This window comes from Tasmannia lanceolata, unplaced genomic scaffold, assembly GCF_043159265.1.
Source record: "Tasmannia lanceolata isolate RefF3 unplaced genomic scaffold, GAP_Taslan_0.1 ptg000036l, whole genome shotgun sequence".
Classification (NCBI taxonomy): Eukaryota; Viridiplantae; Streptophyta; class Magnoliopsida; order Canellales; family Winteraceae; genus Tasmannia; species Tasmannia lanceolata.
The window spans coordinates 387,501-397,500 of NW_027518713.1; positions in this window are offsets into that span (position 1 = coordinate 387,501).

Here is a 10,000-nt window from a genome sequence, read left to right on the forward strand (position 1 = left end):
ATATGCCATGGCCTTGTGCCCATGGTCTTCACAAGACAGCATCCAAGGCGCCTGAAAGGCCAAGGGAGCCCAACCCAGCAATGCCCAGCCAAGGCCAGGCATTCCAGTGCCTACCCGGGCAAAAACGCCCAAAGCATGCCCCATTCCTTAGCCTATCCAGGCAAAAACGCCCTAAACCAGCCCATTCCAGTGCCTATCCGGGCAAAAACGCCCAAAGCATGCCCATTCCTTAGCCTATCCAGGCAAAAACGCCCAAAACCAGCACATTCCAGTGCCTATCCGGGCAAAAACGCCCTAAACCTGCGCATTCCAGCGCCCCGCAGCATACCACCCTCCTATAGGGTTTGCGCAACCAACCCGCCTAACCACCAGTGGCAACCAAAGGTGCTGTTAGCGACGACTTCTGAAGACGCAACGAGACGCGACGGGTTTGCGCCCAGACGCGACGGGACGATGCGGGATCTGCGCCCAGCCATGCCTACACCCGCCGACTTGCTGCGGGAGCTGCTCGCCCAAGCATGCCTAGCTTGCGAGGCCTGCGTGCAAGGCTAGTGTGCAAGGCTCGTGGGCAAGGCTAGTGCGCAAGGCTAGTGCCCTAGGTCTGTGTGCAAGGCTAGTGCCCAAGGCTAGTGCGCAAGGCTAGTGCCCAAGGCTAGTGAGCAAGGCCTGTGTGCAAGGCTAGTGTGCAAGGCTTGTATGCAAGGCTAGTGTGCAAGGCTGGTGTGCAAGGCTTGTGGGCAAGGCTGGTGCGCAAGGCTAGTGCCCAAGGGTTGTGTGCAAGGCTAGTGCCCAAGGGTAGTGCGCAAGGCTCGTGCCCAAGGCTAGTGCGCAAGGCTTGTGTGCAAGGCTAGTGCGATGGGCCAGTGCCCAAGGCTTGTGAGCAAGGCTTGTATGCATGGCTTGGGTGCAAGGCTTGTGTGCATGGCTTGTGCGCAAGGCTTGTGTCCAAGGCTTTTGTGCAAGGCTCGTGCGCAAGGCTAGTGTGCAAGGCTTGTGCGCATTGGCAGGTAGCCCACCACCATGCACGATCCAAATGCCACTCAAGCGACAACACGGTGCCAAGCCGGGCATGGTGTGCACTCAAAACCAATCAACGGACAGAGGTCATGCGTCATGGGGGGGATCTAGCAAGGCCATGGGGAAGGTCATGGAGGACCTTGGAAGCAAGCGCAAGACGAGAGCGAATCGAACAAGGGGCCAGGACGGGGCCTTGTGCCCATGGTCTTCGCAAGACTGCGTCCAAGGCGCCCGAAAGCCCAAGGGAACCCAAACCCGGCCGACACTTGCAATCGCACATGCTCTCTGCAACACACCATCAATGCCGCCCAACGGGGCCAGCACGAGCAGTCATCCGCAGTCCCCTGGCCCTGCGCACGTTTGTCTATGAAACCGAGCATCAATGCCACAGAAAGTGCCGGGGCGCCAGCTGGAGCCATCATCCGCGTTGCCATGGCTCGCTTGGCCTTGGCTTGCCAGTCCCCGACACGAGCAATCGCGCATTTTCTTTGCAACCGACCATCAATGCCGCCCAACGAGGCCAGCACGAGCAGTCATCCGCGGTCCCCTGGTCCTGCGCACGTTTGTCTTTGAAACCGAGCATCAATGCCACAGAAAGTGCCGGGGCGCCAGCTGGAGCCATCATCCGCGTTGCCATGGCTCGCTTGGCCTTGGCTTGCCAGTCCCCGACAGGAGCAATCGCGCATTTTCTTTGCAACCGACCATCAATGCTGCCCAACGGCGCCAGCACGAGCAAAATCATCAGCGGTGCGGTGGCCTTGCACGGCCTTTTGTCTTTGGAACCAACCATCAGTGCCACGGGAAGTGCCGGAGTCCCGGCATCCGCGGTGCCAAGTCATTGCGCCCTTGGTCTCTGCAGCGGCGCATGCCGGGCACTCCCAACCATTGCAAGCAAGCAAGCAAGCAAGAAAGAAAGTAAGTAAGTAAGTAAGTATTACATATAGGGGCGGGACATGCGGGGAGTTCTGCGAAACGTGCACTACGGGGCACACGCGTACCTACCGGGGCATACCGACCCCTATTGGGGCACACGTGTGCATATCGGGGCATACCGGGCCTATCAGGGCACACGCGTACATACCGGGGCATACCGAGCCCTACTGGGGCACACGTGCGCATATCGGGGCGTACCAAGCCTATCGGGGCATTCGCATGTATCCCAAGGCATACCGAGTCTATCCGGGCATACGCGTTCATACCGGGGCGTAACGGGCCTATCGGGGCATACTTGGGCATATCCGGGCAAAAAATGCCCAAAACTTGCGCAACCTTGGCAACCGTGGTCCATTCCTCACTATATGCCATGGCCTTGTGCCCATGGTCTTCACAAGACAGCATCCAAGGCGCCTGAAAGGCCAAGGGAGCCCAACCCAGCAATGCCCAGCCAAGGCCAGGCATTCCAGTGCCTGCCCGGGCAAAAACGCCCAAAGCATGCCCCATTCCTTAGCCTATCCAGGCAAAAACGCCCTAAACCAGCCCATTCCAGTGCCTATCCGGGCAAAAACGCCCAAAGCATGCCCATTCCTTAGCCTATCCAGGCAAAAACGCCCAAAACCAGCACATTCCAGTGCCTATCCGGGCAAAAACGCCCTAAACCTGCGCATTCCAGCGCCCCGCAGCATACCACCCTCCTATAGGGTTTGCGCAACCAACCCGCCTAACCACCAGTGGCAACCAAAGGTGCTGTTAGCGACGACTTCTGAAGACGCAACGAGACGCGACGGGTTTGCGCCCAGACGCGACGGGACGATGCGGGATCTGCGCCCAGCCATGCCTACACCCGCCGACTTGCTGCGGGAGCTGCTCGCCCAAGCATGCCTAGCTTGCGAGGCCTGCGTGCAAGGCTAGTGTGCAAGGCTCGTGGGCAAGGCTAGTGCGCAAGGCTAGTGCCCTAGGTCTGTGTGCAAGGCTAGTGCCCAAGGCTAGTGCGCAAGGCTAGTGCCCAAGGCTAGTGAGCAAGGCCTGTGTGCAAGGCTAGTGTGCAAGGCTTGTATGCAAGGCTAGTGTGCAAGGCTGGTGTGCAAGGCTTGTGGGCAAGGCTGGTGCGCAAGGCTAGTGCCCAAGGGTTGTGTGCAAGGCTAGTGCCCAAGGGTAGTGCGCAAGGCTCGTGCCCAAGGCTAGTGCGCAAGGCTTGTGTGCAAGGCTAGTGCGATGGGCCAGTGCCCAAGGCTTGTGAGCAAGGCTTGTATGCATGGCTTGGGTGCAAGGCTTGTGTGCATGGCTTGTGCGCAAGGCTTGTGTCCAAGGCTTTTGTGCAAGGCTCGTGCGCAAGGCTAGTGTGCAAGGCTTGTGCGCATTGGCAGGTAGCCCACCACCATGCACGATCCAAATGCCACTCAAGCGACAACACGGTGCCAAGCCGGGCATGGTGTGCACTCAAAACCAATCAACGGACAGAGGTCATGCGTCATGGGGGGGATCTAGCAAGGCCATGGGGAAGGTCATGGAGGACCTTGGAAGCAAGCGCAAGACGAGAGCGAATCGAACAAGGGGCCAGGACGGGGCCTTGTGCCCATGGTCTTCGCAAGACTGCGTCCAAGGCGCCCGAAAGCCCAAGGGAACCCAAACCCGGCCGACACTTGCAATCGCACATGCTCTCTGCAACACACCATCAATGCCGCCCAACGGGGCCAGCACGAGCAGTCATCCGCAGTCCCCTAGCCCTGCGCACGTTTGTCTATGAAACCGAGCATCAATGCCACAGAAAGTGCCGGGGCGCCAGCTGGAGCCATCATCCGCGTTGCCATGGCTCGCTTGGCCTTGGCTTGCCAGTCCCCGACACGAGCAATCGCGCATTTTCTTTGCAACCGACCATCAATGCCGCCCAACGAGGCCAGCACGAGCAGTCATCCGCGGTCCCCTGGTCCTGCGCACGTTTGTCTTTGAAACCGAGCATCAATGCCACAGAAAGTGCCGGGGCGCCAGCTGGAGCCATCATCCGCGTTGCCATGGCTCGCTTGGCCTTGGCTTGCCAGTCCCCGACAGGAGCAATCGCGCATTTTCTTTGCAACCGACCATCAATGCTGCCCAACGGCGCCAGCACGAGCAAAATCATCAGCGGTGCGGTGGCCTTGCACGGCCTTTTGTCTTTGGAACCAACCATCAGTGCCACGGGAAGTGCCGGAGTCCCGGCATCCGCGGTGCCAAGTCATTGCGCCCTTGGTCTCTGCAGCGGGGCATGCCGGGCACTCCCAACCATTGCAAGCAAGCAAGAAAGAAAGTAAGTAAGTAAGTAAGTATTACATATAGGGGCGGGACATGCGGGGAGTTCTGCGAAACGTGCACTACGGGGCACACGCGTACCTACCGGGGCATACCGACCCCTATTGGGGCACACGTGTGCATATCGGGGCATACCGGGCCTATCAGGGCACACGCGTACATACCGGGGCATACCGAGCCCTACTGGGGCACACGTGCGCATATCGGGGCGTACCAAGCCTATCGGGGCATTCGCATGTATCCCAAGGCATACCGAGTCTATCCGGGCATACGCGTTCATACCGGGGCGTAACGGGCCTATCGGGGCATACTTGGGCATATCCGGGCAAAAAATGCCCAAAACTTGCGCAACCTTGGCAACCGTGGTCCATTCCTCACTATATGCCATGGCCTTGTGCCCATGGTCTTCACAAGACAGCATCCAAGGCGCCTGAAAGGCCAAGGGAGCCCAACCCAGCAATGCCCAGCCAAGGCCAGGCATTCCAGTGCCTGCCCGGGCAAAAACGCCCAAAGCATGCCCCATTCCTTAGCCTATCCAGGCAAAAACGCCCTAAACCAGCCCATTCCAGTGCCTATCCGGGCAAAAACGCCCAAAGCATGCCCATTCCTTAGCCTATCCAGGCAAAAACGCCCAAAACCAGCACATTCCAGTGCCTATCCGGGCAAAAACGCCCTAAACCTGCGCATTCCAGCGCCCCGCAGCATACCACCCTCCTATAGGGTTTGCGCAACCAACCCGCCTAACCACCAGTGGCAACCAAAGGTGCTGTTAGCGACGACTTCTGAAGACGCAACGAGACGCGACGGGTTTGCGCCCAGACGCGACGGGACGATGCGGGATCTGCGCCCAGCCATGCCTACACCCGCCGACTTGCTGCGGGAGCTGCTCGCCCAAGCATGCCTAGCTTGCGAGGCCTGCGTGCAAGGCTAGTGTGCAAGGCTCGTGGGCAAGGCTAGTGCGCAAGGCTAGTGCCCAAGGTCTGTGTGCAAGGCTAGTGCCCAAGGCTAGTGCGCAAGGCTAGTGCCCAAGGCTAGTGAGCAAGGCCTGTGTGCAAGGCTAGTGTGCAAGGCTTGTATGCAAGGCTAGTGTGCAAGGCTGGTGTGCAAGGCTTGTGGGCAAGGCTGGTGCGCAAGGCTAGTGCCCAAGGGTTGTGTGCAAGGCTAGTGCCCAAGGGTAGTGCGCAAGGCTCGTGCCCAAGGCTAGTGCGCAAGGCTTGTGTGCAAGGCTAGTGCGATGGGCCAGTGCCCAAGGCTTGTGAGCAAGGCTTGTATGCATGGCTTGTGTGCAAGGCTTGTGTGCATGGCTTGTGCGCAAGGCTTGTGTCCAAGGCTTTTGTGCAAGGCTCGTGCGCAAGGCTAGTGTGCAAGGCTTGTACGCATTGGCAGGTAGCCCACCACCATGCACGATCCAAATGCCACTCAAGCGACAACACGGTGCCAAGCCGGGCATGGTGTGCACTCAAAACCAATCAACGGACAGAGGTCATGCGTCATGGGGGGGATCTAGCAAGGCCATGGGGAAGGTCATGGAGGACCTTGGAAGCAAGCGCAAGACGAGAGCGAATCGAACAAGGGGCCAGGACGGGGCCTTGTGCCCATGGTCTTCGCAAGACTGCGTCCAAGGCGCCCGAAAGCCCAAGGGAACCCAAACCCGGCCGACACTTGCAATCGCACATGCTCTCTGCAACACACCATCAATGCCGCCCAACGGGGCCAGCACGAGCAGTCATCCGCAGTCCCCTGGCCCTGCGCACGTTTGTCTATGAAACCGAGCATCAATGCCACAGAAAGTGCCGGGGCGCCAGCTGGAGCCATCATCCGCGTTGCCATGGCTCGCTTGGCCTTGGCTTGCCAGTCCCCGACACGAGCAATCGCGCATTTTCTTTGCAACCGACCATCAATGCCGCCCAACGAGGCCAGCACGAGCAGTCATCCGCGGTCCCCTGGTCCTGCGCACGTTTGTCTTTGAAACCGAGCATCAATGCCACAGAAAGTGCCGGGGCGCCAGCTGGAGCCATCATCCGCGTTGCCATGGCTCGCTTGGCCTTGGCTTGCCAGTCCCCGACAGGAGCAATCGCGCATTTTCTTTGCAACCGACCATCAATGCTGCCCAACGGCGCCAGCACGAGCAAAATCATCAGCGGTGCGGTGGCCTTGCACGGCCTTTTGTCTTTGGAACCAACCATCAGTGCCACGGGAAGTGCCGGAGTCCCGGCATCCGCGGTGCCAAGTCATTGCGCCCTTGGTCTCTGCAGCGGGGCATGCCGGGCACTCCCAACCATTGCAAGCAAGCAAGAAAGAAAGTAAGTAAGTAAGTAAGTATTACACATAGGGGCGGGACATGCGGGGAGTTCTGCGAAACGTGCACTACGGGGCACACGCGTACCTACCGGGGCATACCGACCCCTATTGGGGCACACGTGTGCATATCGGGGCATACCGGGCCTATCAGGGCACACGCGTACATACCGGGGCATACCGAGCCCTACTGGGGCACACGTGCGCATATCGGGGCGTACCAAGCCTATCGGGGCATTCGCATGTATCCCAAGGCATACCGAGTCTATCCGGGCATACGCGTTCATACCGGGGCGTAACGGGCCTATCGGGGCATACTTGGGCATATCCGGGCAAAAAATGCCCAAAACTTGCGCAACCTTGGCAACCGTGGTCCATTCCTCACTATATGCCATGGCCTTGTGCCCATGGTCTTCACAAGACAGCATCCAAGGCGCCTGAAAGGCCAAGGGAGCCCAACCCAGCAATGCCCAGCCAAGGCCAGGCATTCCAGTGCCTGCCCGGGCAAAAACGCCCAAAGCATGCCCCATTCCTTAGCCTATCCAGGCAAAAACGCCCAAAACCAGCCCATTCCAGTGCCTATCCGGGCAAAAACGCCCAAAGCATGCCCATTCCTTAGCCTGTCCAGGCAAAAACGCCCAAAACCAGCACATTCCAGTGCCTATCCGGGCAAAAACGCCCTAAACCTGCGCATTCCAGCGCCCCGCAGCATGCCACCCTCCTATAGGGTTTGCGCAACCAACCCGCCTAACCACCAGTGGCAACCAAAGGTGCTGTTAGCGACGACTTCTGAAGACGCAACGAGACGCGACGGGTTTGCGCCCAGACGCGACGAGACGATGCGGGATCTGCGCCCAACCATGCCTACACCCGCCGACTTGTTGCGGGAGCTGCTTGCCCAAGCATGCCTAGCGTGCAAGGCCTGCGTGCCCAAGGTCTGTGTGCAAGGCTAGTGCCCAAGGCTAGTGCGCAAGGCTAGTGCCCAAGGCTAGTGAGCAAGGCCTGGGTGCAAGGCTAGTGTGCAAGGCTTGTATGCAAGGCTAGTGTGCAAGGCTGCTGTGCAAGGCTTGTGGGCAAGGCTGGTGCGCAAGGCTAGTGCCCAAGGGTTGTGTGCAAGGCTAGTGCCCAAGGCTACTGCGCAAGGCTCGTGCCCAAGGCTAGTTCGCAAGGCTTGTGTGCAAGGCTAGTGCGATGGGCCAGTGCCCAAGGCTTGTGAGCAAGGCTTGTATGCATGGCTTGTGCGCAAGGCTTGTGTCCAAGGCTTTTGTGCAAGGCTCGTGCGCAAGGCTAGTGTGCAAGGCTTGTGCGCATTGGCAGGTAGCCCACCACCATGCACGATCCAAATGCCACTCACGCGACAACACGGTGCCAAGCCGGGCATGGTGTGCACTCAAAACCAATCAACGGACAGAGGTCATGCGTCATGGGGGGGATCTAGCAAGGCCATGGGGAAGGTCATGGAGGACCTTGGAAGCAAGCGCAAGACGAGAGCGAATCGAACAAGGGGCCAGGACGGGGCCTTGTGCCCATGGTCTTCGCAAGACTGCGTCCAAGGCGCCCGAAAGCCCAAGGGAACCCAAACCCGGCCGACACTTGCAATCGCACATGCTCTCTGCAACACACCATCAATGCCGCCCAACGGGGCCAGCACGAGCAGTCATCCGCGGTCCCCTGGCCCTGCGCACGTTTGTCTTTGAAACCGAGCATCAATGCCACAGAAAGTGCCGGGGCGCCAGCTGGAGCCATCATCCGCGTTGCCATGGCTCGCTTGGCCTTGGCTTGCCAGGCCCCGACACGAGCAATCGCGCATTTTCTTTGCAACCGACCATCAATGCCGCCCAACGGGGCCAGCACGAGCAGTCATCCGCGGTCCCCTGGCCCTGCGCACGTTTGTCTTTGAAACCGAGCATCAATGCCACAGAAAGTGCCGGGGCGCCAGCTGGAGCCATCATCCGCGTTGCCATGGCTCGCTTGGCCTTGGCTTGCCAGTCCCCGACACGAGCAATCGCGCATTTTCTTTGCAACCGACCATCAATGCCGCCCAACGAGGCCAGCACGAGCAGTCATCCGCGGTCCCCTGGCCCTGCGCACGTTTGTCTTTGAAACCGAGCATCAATGCCACAGAAAGTGCCGGGGCGCCAGCTGGAGCCATCATCCGACGTGCCATGGCTTTGGTCCCATGGTCTTCGCAACCGAGCATTCGTGACACCCGACGGGGCCAGGACACCAACCCTTCCGACAGGAGCATTCGCGCATGTTCTTTGGCCACACAAAGGCGCCAGCACGAGCAAAATCATCCGCGGTGCGGTGGCCTTGCACGGCCTTTTGTCTTTGGAACCAACCATCAGTGCCACGGGAAGTGCCGGAGTCCCGGCATCCGCGGTGCCAAGTCATTGCGCCCTTGGTCTCTGCAGCGGGGCATGCCGGGCACTCCCAACCATTGCAAGCAAGCAAGAAAGAAAGTAAGTAAGTAAGTAAGTATTACATATAGGGGCGGGACATGCGGGGAGATCAGCGAAACGTGCATTACGGGGCACACGCGTACCTACCGGGGCATACCGACCCCTATTGGGGCACACGTGTGCATATCGGGGCATACCGGGCCTATCGGGGCACACGCGTACATACCGGGGCATACCGAGCCCTACTGGGGCACACGTGCGCATATCGGGGCGTACCAAGCCTATCGGGGCATACGCATGTATCCCAAGGCATACCGAGTCTATCCGGGCATACGCGTTCATACCGGGGCGTAACGGGCCTATCGGGGCATACTTGGGCATATCCGGGCAAAAAATGCCCAAAACTTGCGCAACCTTGGCAACCGTGGTCCATTCCTCTCTATATGCCTAGCCTTGGCAACCGTGGTCCATTCCTCACTATATGCCATGGCCTTGTGCCCATGGTCTTCCCAAGACAGCGTCCAAGGCGCCCGGAAGGCCAAGGGAGCCCAACCCAGCGATGCCCTGCTATGGCAAGCCAAGGCCAAGCATTCCGGTGCCTATCCGGGCAAAAATGCGATTCCTCTCTATATGCCTAGCCTTGGCAACCGTGGTCCATTCCTCACCATATGCCATGGCCTTGTGCCCATGGTCTTCCCAAGACAGCGTCCAAGGCGCCCGGAAGGCCAAGGGAGCCCAACCCAGCAATGCCCTGCTTTGGCAAGCCAAGGCCAAGCATTCCGGTGCCTAACCTTGGCAACCGTGGTCCTTTCCTCACCATATGCCATGGCCTTGTGCCCATGGTCTTCGCAAGACATCGTCAGAGGCGCCCAAAAGGCCAAGGGAGCCCAACCCAGCAATGCCCTGCTTTGGCAAGCCAAGGCCAAGCATTCCGGTGCCTAACCTTGGCAACCGTGGTCCTTTCCTCACCATATGCCATGGCCTTGTGCCCATGGTCTTCGCAAGACATCGTCCAAGGCGCCCAAAAGGCCAAGGGAGCCCAACCCAGCAATGCCCTGCTA